Source organism: Carassius auratus, chromosome 14 (assembly GCF_003368295.1).
Source record: "Carassius auratus strain Wakin chromosome 14, ASM336829v1, whole genome shotgun sequence".
Taxonomy (NCBI): Eukaryota; Metazoa; Chordata; class Actinopteri; order Cypriniformes; family Cyprinidae; genus Carassius; species Carassius auratus.
In genome coordinates, this window is record NC_039256.1 from 30,682,955 (window position 1) to 30,701,506 (window position 18,552).

At 35.7% G+C, this 18,552-nt stretch overlaps 1 pseudogene; it reads right to left on the bottom strand.

Annotated features, from left to right (window-relative positions):
• Positions 1 to 878: 878 nt before the first annotated feature.
• On the bottom strand, positions 879 to 11,285 carry LOC113114300 (E3 ubiquitin-protein ligase SH3RF2-like; annotated as a pseudogene).
• Positions 11,286 to 18,552: the final 7,267 nt, after the last annotated feature.

Genomic DNA, 18,552 nt, shown 5'->3' on the forward strand with positions numbered 1-18,552 from the left:
TAAGCGTTTAATAACGGGTATATTACTTACACATTATAGTTACTGATTCCAAATGACATGACAAAAAGTGTTGTTCTGACGTAATTTTTGTTTACGTATATATATTATTAATATATAATAATATTCATTTTGACCTGACTTATTATAACATTGATTTAAAAAGGACAGTCTTGAACCATATTAAAATAAAAAATACAAATATACTGAAAATATATATGGGTTTGTGAGTTTACTTAAGAGCACAGTCATAAACATTTAAAATTAAAATAATTCTAAAATGACAATCAAAATAAAACTCTTACTAAAACGTTTATTGTTATTATTATTATTATTATTTTATCTGCATGTCACGTGGCTATTAAACAACGCCAGAGAACCGTGAATGCGAATGTGTGACTGAATTATGACATTAAAATCTCTGGGTAATTTAAGTAAATATATTAGGTGAAAGAGGTTACTCTGACAAATAAATAAATAAAATAAAAATGTGAAAATCCCTGCATGTAAATAATAAATATTCTAACGTGAATTTGTTCATTTTTATGTTTGAAGGACAAGCCTTACAAAAACAAACACTTGTAATCAACAAAAAAGTAACTGCAGTTTGATGATGAGTATTTTAAAATGTAATTTAATCTGATTAGAAATACAGAATTTTTGGAATCTGATTACATAATCCAGATTACATGTAACCAGTTCATAGCCATTACTTTTCCCTCGAAGTTCATTTAATATTCTTATCATCCTTTTCTCAATATGAAATGTTTATTATTGCCAGAGTTAATCCCATTGTGACTGAATTATTTGTATTTTTTTTATCCTGCTTCAGTCTGTATTCTCCGATATGACAAATAATTAATGTGAAGTGGCTGCTGTTGTACATTACTGTTTTTTTTTTATGTAAACAATAACATCAGTCCTAAAACCAGTTCAATAAAAAGCACAAAAAAGCCCAATCAATAGACAATTATGAACTCTTTATGTTTATTATTATTATTAGTTTACCAATTTCCCCAAAATTCACCTTCAAAAAGGAACTGAGAACAGGAACGCTGAAGAACTCCATTTTCAGGATATAGATGCTATGACGTTTATATACAACAAAACAAATCCATTTACTTTTTTTAGATGACAGGGTTATTTGTGCGTGAAAAAGACAATCTTAAGCAAGTCATCTTTAGACCTCACTTTATCCAACAGTCAAAGACACTTACTAGTTTCCTAGAACTAACAAACTTCCCCACCTCTCACCACTTCTAAAAGTGCAAACAGTGAATCAGCATACAAAAAGGCACGCTTATCTGTCACAACTGACTAATGATGAAGAAAAACCTAGTTTTTGTACCAAGTGGGTGTGCATGAAAGACGGCTTTAGTACACAGGATATTGCATTTAATTTAGGTTTATGACACAACAGGCTAAAACGCTGTGACTGTAAACACAGCACTGGATGAAGAACATGTGCAGAAGAAACTGTGGCACTCAAAGGACTTTGTCTAGGATTTCTAAAACGCTGCTGTGGAAAAGTCCCGTTTTTCCACTGATCTCCTGCGTCACGAGAATCCTTCCGTCTGCTCGAGGCCTCTGAACGACGACTATTTCTCCTTCCGTCAGCGTGAGCTCTGCGTCCATTTTAGCGTTGTAACCTTTCATTACTCTATATCTGAAGAAATCAGGAGAGAATGCATCGGTCAGAATGCACCGAACGCCAGGATGTGCCATACTAGATATCTCAATGCTGCTTCTCACTCTGACAGGAAATGTTTTTTCTGTAAAAACAGTTTCTATGAATTATCTCAATAAATCTGGTAAAAAAAAATACTGTTTCTGCTAACTGACAATTTTCCGATGAAAGAAAAAAAATCTGCCACTCGTTGCAAGCTCGTTTGCAACACAGAGCCATTTGATCAGATGAGATAACGCAATACTTTGTTTAAAAACACACTCGAGAAAACCCACCTGTTAGAGCAAGGCTGGTTGTTAATCAGGACTGGCTTCATATTTAGCGAGAGAGAAGCATGATCCGGGCCTGCGCTCTTTCTGGATGTTTTAGTGTCTTTAAAAACAAAAGTACTTCCATCCCGACCCAAGATAGCTGAAGGGTTCCAGAGGTCTAGAGCTGAAAGACCAGGCTGGGAACTTGTGATTTGTCCTGTAGGTGAAGTGAATGTCACTTCTGATGCGTCATGAGTCAGGAACCGCACTGACTTTACTGGCTAAACAACAAAACAAAATGCTGATGTAATTCTCATTTAATCCTAAAAAAGAACATCAAAACTTGTGATCCTAAAACGTTTGCAGGAGATGTTTTACCTTCTCTGTGTTGTGCTTATGAGCGTCTGGTTTGACCAGAATGGATTGAGGCGCTGCGGTGGCCTCTTTCTGGACAGGGTCCCTGCTGACCGCTTGATATCTTCCAGCAGAGGGAGCTGTGCTTTCATACGCCCAATGCTCTGCCTTGATGGGGTTTGAGAACAAACCGCTTCTCTTTTTGGGAAGAACGGGCGAGCGACCGAACGTATAGATCTGCCCCAAATCCTGAGGTGGAGGCTGCAGGCTCACGATGGAATCTGAATTGTAGTTTCCGTGATGAGGCAAGACTAAACAAAAGGCAGAGCAAAAATGTATCAGACTCAGTAAAACACATGCTGCAGAAACTAATTTCAGTATGCCAACGAAAAATAAAAATATATGAAGAAAGAAAATTATCATGCATAAAATGTGCTCTTACAGATCCACTAATTTGGAATAAGTCGTGGTAATGTTTTTAAAAGAAGTGCTCACCAAGGCTGCATTTATTTGAAAGGATTAAAAATACAGTAAAAGTCTATTATTAAACTATTTTTTAAAGTTAAAAACTGAAATGTTTTTTCCCTGTGATGCATACAGTGTATTTTCAGACCAATTACTCCAGTCCTCAGTGTCACATGATCCTTCAGAAATCATTCTAATATGCTGATGTGCAAAAAATGTATAAATATTCATGAGATCGAAGACTGAAGTAGTAATGATAAAAATACAGTTTTGCATCACAGGAATAAATTCAATTTGAAACTATATTCAAATACAAAAAGAAAAAATCTAAATTGTAAAAATATTTATAGCATTTTTGGATGAAGTAAATGCAATCTTCACTCTTAAAAATAAAGGTAATAAAATATTGTTTTGGAGTGATGCCATTGAACAACCATTTTTGGTTCCACAAAGAACGTTTCATTAAACAGTTTCTAAAAGAACCATTTTGAAGAATGTTTTAAATATTTAAAGAATATATAAAGAACCTCTTCTGCATTCGGAAGATTCCATGGATGGTTGAGGTTCTTCATAGAACCATTGATGCAAATAAACAACATTTATTTTTTTTAAGTGTTGGTGAGTATAAACAAAAAAACATTCCAAATGTATATTGTCTTAAAATGACAAAATGTACAAATAAAACACAGTTTTGACTAATTTTTCCAAATACAACAGTTGCATGTAGAACAGCTAAAAGTAGATTTATTTTGTCCCGGCGTGTCTTTGGCTCTCACCCCTGTGTGTGGCGTGGAGGGCGCGTCTCACTGTGCTCCATCCCTGCGCTCGTCCAGGACTGACAGATGACATCCCAGCCATCACAGTCTGCGTCTTGTGTTGAGTGTGGCATTTTATTGATACTGTGCTTGTATTAGTAACGGCAGGTTTGGTTTGTTCAAGAAACCTTGCAGAGGTTCTGTGGGAAAGTCAGTATATTACTGTAACCTTGATTATCAAGATAATACATTTGTGCTTGTAAAAACTAAAACGGTTCTAATTAAAAGGCCTGGTCTATAAAAACATTGCATTTCTAACATGTACTGTGACTTAAAGAAACTATGCACCAATAAACTGACCTGAAGAGCTTATATGGATTTTATTTTATTTTTTTATAAATGTGACCCTGGAGCACAAAAGCAGTCTTAAGTCTCTGGTGTGTATTTGTAGCAATAGCCAACAATACATTGTATGGGTCAAAATTATAGATTTTTCTTTTATGCCAAAAATCGTGTTCCATGAAGATATTTGGAAAATTTCCTACTGTAAATATATCAAAACTTAATTTTTGATTAGTAATATGCATTGCTAAGGACTTTTTTGCACCATCAGATTCTTGATTGTCAAATAGTTTTTTTTTGAATAATAGATAGAAATATTCAAATAGAAATATTGTCAGATACTAACAAACCATACAAGGAGGAGAGAAGTTGTATGTTTGCAGAGTTGTTGTTGTTGTTACTATATGTCCCAAGTGTACTTTAAACTGTTCTCCTGCTCACCTGAGCACAGGTGTAACATAGTTAGCTGGCATGATCCCTACTTTGCCTGTTCTGAGAGAAAGTCCACGCAGCCAGCCCTCTTTGAATTTCCCATAAACCCCCACCATTTCACCTTTCCTCAGTTCCAGCTCCTCGGACCGATGAGGTGTGTAGGAATACAGCGCAGCACACCTGGACATACCACCAAGTTAAAGAAATAAGTCAGAAATGAAAATACTCTCACTCATTTAAACCCATACTTGGATGTGTGAGAGAAAGAAATAGACTTTATTTATGATACACAAAATGAAACCTTGTTTTTTTTAATGCAAAACAATCTTTCAGATAATAGTCAAAGATATATATGATCTCAGAAACACTTACACACTGATGGAGAGCTGCTGGGTTGAAGACATCTTGCTCTCTGAAGGCATAGGGGACGATTGAGGGTTAATCAGTGCCATGGAGATGTTTGGTGGACTGTCACCATTCATTGTTCTTTCTCTCTGTAATAGTCAGAAAGCAACTGTTCATTTTCTTATCTTGCGCAGTAATCTCTTCGATACAAGTGTAGCACAACATTTGCTGAACTTCAAGCATTCATGCTTATGTAGCATTCTGATAATATATAGTTTGGTTTTTAATAACGTCATGATAACTAATTAACAAAACAAACAAAAAATTAACTAAATAAAAAACAAATGGTCTTTCGCTTTATACCTCTGCTTTGTTGCTTGTACTTATTTGCACAAATGCCTGAAACTTGGTATTACAAGCACTTCCTGTGTCTGTATGCCTCTTTAAGAAGAATCGCTTTATGTATCCCCCGATTGTAAGTTGCTTTTTTGATAAAAGCATCTGCAGAATGACTACATGTAAATGTAACAGAGACAAAAGTAAGATAAGATGAAAAAACAAGACAAAAACAAAACAAAAAGACAAGAATACTCAAAAGGCAAAAACAAAATCAAAACAAAGAAAAGCAAAAAAACTAGATAAACAAAAACAAGGATAAAAACAACAAATCAAAAGATGAGCAACAACAAGACAAACTAGACATATAGCACAAAAAGGTAAACAAAAACAAGACAAAAGAGAATGCAAAATAAAAGCAAAAGTAAAAACAAGATGAAAACAAAGACTAATAGCAAAACAAAAATAAACCAAAAAAAAAACAAGGTGACAAAAACAAAATTAAACAAAAATGCAAGACAAAATAAAAGCGACAAACTAAATGAACAAAAAAGGATAAAAACAACAGAGAACAGAAAAATATAAATAAAAGGATACTATAAATAAGACCTAAACCAAACAAAGCAAAATAAAAAGACAATCAGGAACTTTCAAATCACCGAATACTTAACTTCTACTGGATTTACATTTTAAGGTTATTGTGGAAAGTTGTCATGGTTAATTCAGGAGTATTTATTGTAGTTCTCTTGCATAAGACCAAATGCTAACATGAGTTGCAAAGCTGACTCAAACAGAAAACAGCCTCAGACTGAAACTCTTCCAGAGCACTGACAACAGTTGACTAACACAAAGGTCATGGGGTCATGGAAGAGTCCGTCTGCACTGTGGAGTCATGAGTCTTCCTCTTACACTGAGATCCAGTCTAATATTAGTTCATTACAAAAGATGATGAAACAAGAGACCTATCTGTGAATTCTGTACCTTTGACAATTTCCACGCCTTTCTTACACACAGTATGTCTCATAATTATCTCAAAGAGAGCAGATGATTACAGCTTAGTTACATCAGCACCGCCCCAGAAGAACTAGAGTTATACTTTAACACATTTTATTCAATGCGACTTACAAATGAGAAATACAGCATAGGTGATTCATCTTAGTGAGGCATAACTAAAGTAGTGCTGTGATCCAATTCTATCTTTAAAAGTACCAGAGAAGTGCAACAGAGCATGTTTTTTTAATAAAGTCAGGTTTTTTTTACACATTATAATCACACTGAAAGTCTGGTGTGGATTACTTTGAAACTAGTTTCACTAATTGCTAGTAAATTTCATTAATAATTGCAATTGTTAGTTAAAATGACCATATGATTCAATTTATGAAATCAAAAAATATATCTGTTTTTATATATATATATATATATAATCTGTTTTTGAACAAATTATTTGAGTCCGTGATTAATTTGAAAAATCAAATCACTTGCTTAATTTCTATATTCGACCATGTGTACATTAAGTGTAATTTATTTCAAAATTGAGATTCATTCATCATATGTAAGCTGAATTAATAAGCTTTCCACTGATGTATGGTTTGTTAGGATCAGACAATATTTGGCCGAGATGCAATTATTTGAAAATCTGGAATCTGAGGGTGCAAAAAAATCTAAATATTGAGAAAATCATCTTTACATTTTCCAAATGAAGATCTTTGCAACGCATATTACTAATCAAAAATAACATTTTTATATATTTACGGTAGGAAATTAAAAAATATTTCCATAGAACATGATATTTAATAAATATCCTAAAGGTTTTTGACATAAAGGAAAAATCAATAATTTTGACCCATACAGTGTATTTTTTTTTCTTGCCTATTGCTCCAAATATACCACAGTGAGTGGTCCAGGATCACATATTTGATATGCATATATATTTGATATGCAAAACTTTGTCCTCTAATTGATAGAGCAATATTTGAGTGAAGTCTGGATTCTGAGTATGCAAAAAAAATCTAAATATTGAGAAAATCACCTTTAAAGTTGTCCAAATGAAGTTCTTAACAATGCATATTACTAATCAAAAATTACGTTTTGATATATTTACGGTAGGAAATTCATGTAACATGCTCTTTACTTGATTTTTTTTGGGGCATGAAATAAAAATCTATAATTTTGACTCATACAATTTATTTATTTTTTTGGCTATTGCTCTTAAAAAAATGAAGCAGTTTTGAACAAATTGTTTGAATGAATGATTCAACGAATCACTCTTTAAGACAGGGACTTACTTCAACCCTTTGGCGGTTTTAGTGTCATATTTATTTATCTAGGCCTAAACCAGCCAAGGACCTAGTATTTAAACACAGAAATAAACTCACTAATAAACTCAATTCACTTTAATTGCATGGAGCAGCCAGCAAATTCTACAATATCTTCCTTTGCGTTACATTATGTTCGTAATGGGTTTGCACCGACGATGAGTAAGCAATGACATAATTTGTATTTTTAGGTGAACTGTTGCTTTAAATATTTTCTTCTGCATCAAAAAGTTGCTGCTGAGTCAGAAACAGTGGGCATGCTTCCTCTGACTTCAGAGTGTTGCACAATCTCAAGAAAAAACACATATAATGCAAGAAATCCGGTGTTAACTGGCCCTGGGCAGGATGTAATGTGAGTGATGTGATGTTCTCCTCACCTTCTATTAATGACACTGATAACAACAGGAGAGAGAGAGTCACCGCTCGGTGGAGAGGAATGAGTCTTTCACCAGATAAGAGGAGAGTGTTATGTAACCCAATATGAGTCATGAGCTTGTAAAGCAGCAGCAGAGAATGGGGCATTTTTAGCTCTCAAACACACCGGCTTCCTCTCACACAAGAAAACATCTCATATTAAGAAGGAAAGAAATACTTGTACCCGTTTTTGAAGGGAAAGTCAGGAAAATGCAAGAACTATCTGCTCAATTTAAATAATTTCAATGCATAGTTTCCAGTGCTGTGCAACGATTACTTGCAGAATAAAAGTGTTTGTTTTTATTTAATATGTGTGTACATTTATTATGTACTGTACATATAAAGACACACACATACAGTATATATTATGAAAATATTTACATAAATATATATATATAACATATGTGTACATAAAAATACACAGCACACACACACATATTATGTAAACAAAAACACAATCCGAGACATTTGCATCATGCACACACTATTGCTCGTCTTCGCAAGAAGGACCACAGAAAACAAAAACAAACACATCTCCGACTCACCACTGCCCTCCTATATCCAAATACAATGTTAAACTCATTCTTATAATTTAGTGTAGCATGCATGGCTAACTAAACGCATGTCTGCACAGCCAATCATCATTCCTACACACACAAACACATGCTGCATGCTCACCTCAGGCAAGCTTCTGCGAGTGCTCCTCAGACGTGGCTTTTTAAATGCTGTGAGTTGTTCGCTGGAGCTGATTTGAGGATAGTTCTGGCTGTTCGGGAGACTGACATATGGAGGCCTGGTTGACTTTGTGATCCGCCTGGGGACGCAAGCATTAGCGTTGACCCTGATTTCATAGAGTCCCTCCTTCTGCGTTTCTCCAGAAGCTCGTATGCCTTCAGATTTGGCTGCAGCGGGAAACACAAAGTGGTCTAAAAAGAAGCAGTGATGCACAATAAAGGCATGCTGGGTTGCACAAGCCGCTCTACCTGCAGCGTCCAAGTTTGTCAGACAGAAAAGTGCTGTAAGTGCCACCTGCTCGCACTAAACTTCCTGTGTAAGTGGCAGCTGGAGCTGCAGATCTGAGCAGCACATGTGGGCAGGAGCAGTGACGCGTCCCCTCTCAGTTCCCATGATGTGCTGCTCTGCCACCGAAGTAAAAGAAAGCATTACTGTGCCTTCACGCCTGGCTGCTCAGAGCGAGGCTTGCTGTTTTATCTGAATAACCCCAGATATAATCCAGTGCATGGATAATGAAAAGCATTTCCTTAATTATCTGGTGGCACATGAAGTTCACTGGAGCGGCAGCGGAGGAAAAGTGCACATGACAGTCACAGAAAGCATGCTCAACTAACTCTGTTATCATCACAGATGAGAGACTAGGGCCTCTTATTGTGACATTAATCGTGACATTAAACAGAGAAGCGATTAGGGGACACTGAAAAGATTAACGAGTAATGACGAAGATTTCACGTCATTTTCACTGTAATCTATGAGTGATTTTAAATTATTGTATAATAATACTTTTTTCAATTATTATTATTAAGGGGTTATAAAGTGCTATTATATATCTGGGTTATATTTCATTGCGAAATCAAAAGAATGATATTTTCCTCAAGCCTATTTCTAGGACCATTACATTTTTGCTGTGATATTATAATCATGAGCAAATTATCCTCAATTCTCTGTGGTCTAATACTATTCTCATTACTGCTCTGTAGGGGTCTGCCAATTACTTTTTGATCTGAATCTATTTTCATATAAGAAAATGCGAAAATATGCAATAAGCAAAAATACAATATTAACTTATCTTGTCAAGCTCAAGTTAAAAAGCAAAAGTTCAGGAGTCCATGCGCACCTTTGATCAAAGACTGAGTTCTTTTTTGGGATGTTTTGGGTTTTTAGTTTTTATAAATGTGCTTTTTTTTCTTAATGGTTGTTTAAAATTAAAAATAAGATAAAGTTTAGCAACATGCCTCATTATCACTCCAACATTAAAATATAAATGTTAACTTAAAATGTGACTCTGGAGCACAAAAGCAGTCTTAAGTCTCTGGGGGATATTAGTAGCAATAGACGACAATACATTGTATGGGTCAAAATTATTGATTTTTCTTTTATACCAAAAATCATTAGGATATTAAATAAAGATCATGTTCCATGAAGATATTTTGTAAATTTCCAACCGTAAATATATCAAAACTTAATTTTTGATTAGTAATATGCATTGCTAAGAATTCATTTAGACAATTTTGAAGGTGATTTTCTCAGTATTTTAACTTTCTTGCACCCTCAGATTCCAGATTTTCAAATAGTTGTATCTCAGCCAAATATTGTCCTCCTAACAAACCCATACATAATTGGAAAGATTATTTTTTTCAGCTTTCAGATGATGTATAACACTTAATAAAAAAAAAATGAACGCTTATGACTTGTGGTCAATGTAATGTACAACTAAATGCTGATTGTTTTAGAGGTTTTTAATGTAATGTAAGCACCACAACAAAGTATTTAGAGTTATTATAGTTAACTAAAACCATAAAAACATTTCCATTACTTGAAATACATTAAATGTTAAATGAAATAAAATATAAAACAACTTCAAAGCTTCAAACTTCAAACATTGCTCATTCATATTCAGTTCACTTGATAATACACTTGATAATAACTAAAACTGAAATAAAATTATTAAAAACTGTATAGACATTTAAAAAAAGGAGAAAGGTAATACAAATAAAACAAAAAAACTAAAGTTAGCATTTTTTAATTAAAAATGAAATATTCAGTATTAACTAAATAGTATCCCAGTAATAACATGATAAAAAAATGTGAATACAGTAAGATCGTATATTTTATAGTATAGCTACTATAGGCCAGACTTAAAGTGCAATACTTCAAGGAAATATGACTTTAAAAAAATGAAACAACTCTGGTTTAAATTGTTAAAAAGGTTTGAATGTACAATTTAAAGCATGCATTATGATTGTAAAATGGATGCTCATTATTTTTCAAGTATTTTGCATTGCAGTGTATTTTTGCATTGCAGTGAAAATGCAACTATTTATGCAAAATATTATGTCTTGTTTACGTAATTTATTATTACTGGGGTTATATGATCTGAGCATTTATGATTTCTTTGGGAGAATCAACATGTTTTGAAATGGAGAATAAAAGCCTGTTGTCTTACCTCTGTGAGCTGCAAAGGAAGAATCCCAACTTTGTCTCCAAGTTTACCTTCAACCCAATTTTCATGCACTTGTTTGATAAGAGTAATGCTGTTTCCCTGTGGGGGGAGAGAGATAGGCATGTGTTAGGCAGATGTGGGTGCAGGACGTCCCTGAAGACGTTCATTCAGCTGGAATCACTCAAAGCCTCAGGCCCATTACACCCTTAACTCGGCTCCAGACCCATTTGGAGCATCTGCTCTCAGATATAAAAACAACACTCCAGGAAAATGTCTTTTAATGGATGCTGTGCCTGAGTCCAAACTGTTATATAATTCAAGTCCTGCGGTGTGACTAACAATACTGCTACATCACGGAGCCCAAAGAAGAGAGCTTTATTTGCTTCCCAGGTTCCTCGTTATGAATCACATTAATGAGGCAAGTAATACTAAACATGCAATAGCCTCAAACAGTATTTAGACACTTCACTCACACATAATTTTTTTTTTTTCATTTGTTCAGCTTTTTCCAGAGGTGGGTAGAGTACCCAAAAACTGTACTCAAGTAAAAGTACTTCTAGAAATATTTACTCAAGTAAAAGTACTAGTCTGGGGTGCGTTTCCCAAAACCATAGTTGCTAACTAAGTTAGCAACTTTGTTGGTTGCAATGTAATTTCCCATTGCCAACTAACTAAGTTGCTAACAGGTTAGCAACTATGGTTTTGGGAAACGCACCCCTGAATAGTTACTTGAGTAAAAGTAAAAGAGTATCGGATAAAAAATCTACTCAAGTAGTTAGTTATTAGTTACTTTGGGTCATATATACTGAGTCTATTTTTATTAAGATATATAAATAAAATGTAATGTATGTGTGCATGGATAAATGTATGTATTTCATCAGCCTTTACTCCAATTTATGTAATTTATTATAAAAACCCTGTCTGTTTACTTAAGTAACAGATATAGGTGTCATGCCATAACATTTTTAAGACGACTGACTTTATATTAAATGTGAATTTAACATTGAAAGTTAATGTGATATAAATATTGCTACTAATCTTTAGGGCTGTAGTACTCGAGTCCGGACTCGAGACATTTTTCTGTCGTCTCGGACTTGTCTCGGACTCGTTGAATTTGCACTCGGACTTGTCTTGGACTTGGCCATTGGACTCGCCAAGTCTTCTAGTTGGTCTCGACCGAGTCCAGCAAAAAAATTTAATAAAAAATTTATCCTTCAAAATAAAACCACATTTGCATGATGTCGCGACTGAAAACGTGTGGAAAACGCTAGGCGCGCCGCTCTCCTTATTTCCAAAGCACTCTGTAGCCTGCGTTTGCGCTCCAGTGGCGTCTGCTGTTGCTGGGCAACCATGACCCGCTCTCCATGATGACGCAGAAGTTTCAGCAAAGAATAAATGGAATTCCAGCACTTAAAATCACTTGCAGTAGCTCTGCTAATAGATTCATTTAAAAAAATGGCTATCCTTGTACAACTATGATCATCTGTTTCTCCATCTTAGCTTTCAATTGTTCCGGGAAAGGATGTGCATGACCAGCGGTGCACTTACTGCGACCTGAAAAGTTTAGATGTTTCTAATTTAATTTTCTACCTGTTAGATTGTGTTTTATTTACGTCTACACCTAGATAGCCTTTTTTTATCAATAAACGCGTATTAATGTATAGCCTTATGCAACAATTACATATGTAAATTTTAAAAACTCTATATATGACATTACATATTTACATTTTTCATGTAACAGCCAGTATTTGTATCTGTAACAATCACAATTTTTTTCCTATCTGCATTCGGATACAACATCGTACAGTTACTTGATAAGACTGTTATGACTTTTTATATATTTTTCGTAGTTATCACTGAACAAGTATGTCGTGTTAAACTGAAATAATTATTAATTTCTAAAATAATATTTATCATGCAAGCAGAGAGATGTCATGACAAACGTTTAGTGATCATTTGAACACGACTGAATCCATTCAATGCACACATTCTCATTCCGCAGAACACTTTGAGCGAGTCTTAATGTTAATGAACTTCACTAAACAGATGTGTGTGTTCCGCGCAAACCAGCAAAAGGTAAAGATGCAAACATGTAGGATAAGTAGACAATGTATCCGTATCGAAGCTGATTATTAGCCTACTCTTGAGAGAGAACTGGTTTGGTTTTTGAGAGACTGAGACGCGCAGCGCGGCTGTTTGATTGGTGAGCGCGCTGTGCTTATTCCATTCATTCGTATCATATGGTAGCCTAAGCTTTCAATATTTGCCTTTTTAAATATATACAAATAATATAACGTGTAGCTATGATGTATTATTATAGGTAAAATTACTCTTGCAACGCTCTGATTTCTGAGAGATGCACAGAGAGGCGACAACAATGCGGTGTTTGATTTGCGCTCTTTTCACTCATAAAGTTTACATTCATTCTGGCGCTGATCCCCTGGCTCACCTGTTATCTAGCAAATACCAGACTGTGTCAGCTTCAGCGAGTATTCAGGCAGAATTATTCCTTGAGCGTTATTCGTTTTTTAAGCCATTATCCGTGCCATTCCGAATAAGGTATTCGGCTTCAGGCACAACCCTAATTATTACATTACATATTTTATTTTTACATGCAACATAGATAAGGTCATATAGTAACAGCTCCACGCAATATTGTAATTCTAAAATTCACGTCGTACTTGCAAACACTTTGTATGCATTATGGTTAATGCATGCTGGAGTAGTCGATTGTTTCCGACAGTGCTCGACTAGTCTAAGCAAGCCCTAGTACAGTATGACAAAAATTTCGCTGTATTTATGTGCGCATGGCCAGTAGAGCCAAACGTATCCATTCTAGCCTTGCTGCGCGCATTTGTCATATCCCGAGCTTTGCGTGCGTCTGTGCACTGTGCCAATTAGGCATAGTCATATACATTTTTGACCACAGATATAATGTCAACAAAAAATAAAGTACATAAAAATTATTTGACCTTACAGTTCCAAACTTTGTTTGTTTATCCAAGTTTAGCACCCAGGGGGTAAAACCAGTACTCATTACCAGGGCCCCAAAGGAAGAGAGGGCCCTTGAAAACTATGAATCTGAAATATATATTTTTTACCTGGATATTTTCATGGGTGGGGGCCATGGGGGGCCATGGGGGCCCATCAGGACTGCCTATGCATAGGGCCCAGGATCTTGTTTAAGGCCCCTGTTAGCTTTAACCCTAATTATACACACTTGAACCTAATCAAGCTCTTACTAGACACACTAATCTTCCAGGTGTTTTAAGGCCAGTTGGAGCTAAACTTTTCAGGACATTGGCCATCCAGGATGTAGTTTGGAGACCCCTGTCCTACAGAGTTGGTCCTTTGCACATGCTTTTTGATCATTACAAAAAACAATGTAAAATGATTTTCTTAGAATAGGAGATATGCTTTCTCTCGCGTCACAAACATTATCTGTAGTTAAGTGTGTGGTCTTGAAGAGGACCCTTTTTTCTTTCATTTGGACTCGGTCTTGGACTTGGACTCGAAACTTTTGGACTTGGACTTGACTTGGACTCGAACCTCTTTGGACTCGGTCTTGACTCGGTCTCGACTAGTCCTGGACTTGGACTTGACTTGGACTCGACAAAGCCGGACTTGACTACAGCTCTACTAATCTTTCATTGTTCAGAAAGAGAGCAAATAACATTTACATTATTAAAGATCATTTTCACTGACAGTCTAGAGTTCAATAACTCTCAGAAACTCCCATTAAAATCACTTAAACTGTTAACACTGTGAAATCAATATCTTAATTATAGATTCGTACACACATCTGCACTTTGTTGTTTCTGACGAGAGAATTCGCCAGAAAGAGGTATTCAGTCAGCGAGCGAGTGAAGGAAGAACCGGCATTTTAGCGATGACTCATCTGAACGCCTCTGATTGGCCATTGCATTCAAAAGCCCAACAGAATCTTGTGTGATTGGTTAATGCGCAGCGCTGTAAAAACGCGTCTGTCTCTGGCTCAGCGCCAGCAAGCAAACACAAATCTGAATTTAGCAGCTGATGATATGACTAGCTGAACATACTCGTATTAAAATTAATAAAATCTTAATCGGCTATTTTTTTGTCTTTTGGAAGTTGCATTCAACTTGACTCCCCTCTTTTATAAGCCACACACGTATAACAAACTAATGTCATATTGGTATCATGTTCTGTAATCGAATGTAGCCCAAGTTATTACCTGTAAAAACAGTAGACAGCACATACGGTGTTCATCTAATAAGGATCTCCATCGCAAGCAAATAATAGCCTTTGCAGATTTCTTTCAATTCAGTGCAGTTCCATAGCCACGTTTTCAATGCTGCTGATGCTCAAACGTTACAACTCTGAGTGAACCGCTTCAGACGCCAATTGGTTTGGTCAAGCCTTTGAACAGAATTGACTCAAATGAACCATTCACGAATGGGAATTGCTCATTGTCCAGAGAAAAGTAGACGGCGCGTTTGGAATAAACTGAAGCATTTATAACATTTATTGCATTAAAATAGAGCGGTCGCCCACAGTAACGGGGATTCCAGTGTTGAATCAATTCGGGAGTTCGTAGCGGGTTCGCGAATCATTTGAGTCAGTTCGGGAGTTCAAAGCGGATTCGCGAATCATTTCAGTCAGTTTGGGGATCGCAAATCATTTGAGTCAGTTCGGGAGTTCATAGTGGGTTCGCGATTCATTTGAGTCAGTTCGGGAGTTCGTAGCGGGTTCGCAAATCATTTGAATCAGTTCATGAGTTCGTAGCGGGTTCGCGAATCATTTGAGTCAGTTCGGGAGTTCGTAGCGGGTTCGCGAATCATTTGAGTCAGTTCGGGAGTTCGTAGCAGGTTCGCGAATCATTTGAGTCAGTTCGGGAGTTCGTAGCGGGTTCGCAAATCATTTGAGTCAGTTCGGGTGTTCAAAGCGGATTCGCGAATCATTTGAGTCAGTTTGGGGATTGCAAATTATTTGAATCAGTTCGGGAGTTCGTAGTGGGTTCGCGAATCATTTGAATCAGTTTGGGAGTTCGTAGCGGGTTCGCGAATCATTTGAGTCAGTTCGGGAGTTCAAAGCGGGTTCGCGAATCATTTGAGTCATCATAGCATCATAGTGTATAGATAGGCATTTTTAACTAATTTAGTAGCTAGTTCTAATTATGTTTTGCAAGCGTGTTTAGTTGTGATATGTGAACTCGTATTTTTTGTTTTAATGATGTGCCTTTTAACAGTATCAAGTATATTCAAATACTAAACAAATCGTGCCAAAAAGGTGCATGCATCTAGGCTAATGTAAAGTTACGTGATGAAGTCATACTAGTGCGTGTGTGCATTTTGAGTGCGTTCTTTCACTGCATTATTCGGTGTATTCAAATGCATTTATGAATGCATGTGAATGATCACAAAATTCAAGATATGTGGGTTAGAAAATTTATATATTTATATAATCTTATGTAGTTAATCAATATCACATGAAGAGTGCCATTTCAGTTTTTCTCCAAAAATCAGCATGACTATAAAATGCAAAGATGAACCTTGAGGAAGGTTAAGCATTCCTTGCTGTCCCCTGGATCTAGATCGTTAGCGTTGAAGTCATTCAGTGTCACCTGACTTCATCGTGAGCTCGCAGGGGTCTTGAGCTTGCATCTGAAAGACTGTCAAGAACAAATCTGGACCATGTGCATGCACTAAATTAGAGACTTGAAATGAGAAAACAAGAGCTCAAAAGCATCCTAAACTTCTAAACAGCATTACTGTGCAAATGCAATGCCTTTTTCCCCCAATGAAACTCAAGTCCACTGACCTACTTAAACCAAAGCCTGTGTGTGTTTCAGTGGACATTGTTAAACACACACAAAGATAATGGGGCTCTTAAGCAGATCAGACACACCACACAAAACAACATGAAAACCATCCTGATATATTCAGATACACACAATTCATCATCATTTACGCTGCACGGGTCAATCATCGCTCTGTTGAAATGCACGACAACAGACACTGTGAATGAAATTTGACACATACTAGAGAAGGTTTAGAAAATATTCAGAATAGCCCCTAAAAGATAAAAGCTTTTAGAAGCAAACAAACCCAATCTTGACACACAGGCAAGCTTAAAGTGCAAGTCACAAAACTCAGCTACAAAAAAAAAAAAAAAGACTAAGGGTGCTTTTTAAGTCTCAAATCATTACTCACGCTCTAATGCAACAAAAGCACATGTCGTATTCTTACCCCCTGTTTTGGGCAGATCTTGAAAGGTTCTCTTGGACTGCAGAGCTGATATATCTGATGGATATGTCCCTCCAAGACCTTAGCAGACTCCCCCAAAACACACTCCAACAGGTTCAAAACAGCCAGATCCTCCATCATACAGGAGCATGCACACCTCAGAGACACAGCTTTATTACGTATTCAGAGCTACTTCAGTCACAGTACATATTAGATTCCCAATTCTAGAAGGATTTCTCACTGTGAACCTGTTTACCCGTTCATTACACTGTTGTAACATGCATGCATTTGTAAATACAGACACGACGCACATTTGTGTTTAAGTTATTGAGCTTACAGTTGTGCTCTTAGTCCTGTAGTTTGCATTCAAATCAAGAACATCAGGTGAGATTGCATCAGGATTAAATCATAATTAATCAGTGGATATTTGGAATGACGGAGGTTTAAACAAATGCATTTATTCTTCAACAGGTGGTTGGTGCATTTAGAAAATGTTACAATATTATTTGAGCTGTTTTCTGTACTCTTCCTTTAAATTCTGCTTTTTTAATATATATAATCTTAGTAAAAAAAATGGCTAAATATCCTACAGTTTTGAATGCTTTTGAAATAGACTAATTTAGTTAATAATTTAGGCTATATAAAGATTAAATAAGCGTTGAAATTAAATGCACAACTTGTGAAATATTTGTTTAATGTAATGATAATATAACAACAACTATTTGAAAATGAGGAACAAAGCTGTACATTTTGTCATTCAGTTGCCAAAATGTTTTGTTACTGATAAACTTACATTATTTATTTATTTTTCTTGTTGTTGTTGTTGAATGGAATGATTTAAATGAAAAATAATTAGTGTGAATTATTAGTAGTGAATATATATCAGTATCACAGATCAAACCAAAACATATAAAACATTTAGACAATTATGACCAGATTTCTATTTATTTTTATCTATTGCTGGTTGGTCTATAAGGTAAGGCAGAACGAAAATCGACATTTTAGGATGAGTTTTTAGTTATTGGTTTAATATTTAATGCAATTGATTAAACAAACATTGCATTCGTGCATGTAAGGGTTAAAAGCCAAAGTTTACTGTACTAGAGGAATGTGCTATAAACAAGACATACAATACAGAGATCAACAGCTGTATTAGTTCATTCCTCAGGTTTATTAAAAGAATACTGGCGTCCTCTAGTGGTGAACAAGTGTAATTCAATTCTGTTTTAAAAATAGCATTTCCTTACGATTTCATTAGTCATCCAAGTTTTTCATAAAAACACCCCATTGGGAACTTCTAATCTCGTTTATAAATTCTAGTCATAATATTCGTCCTACATGGATATGCTTCAGATGAATGAGCAGTGGATCTATTGACAGATAAGAGGAGACAAGCCTAATGATGATGGGAGATCTGGTGGTAAATCATCTCCTGCTTTACCCTGCAATGATACAAC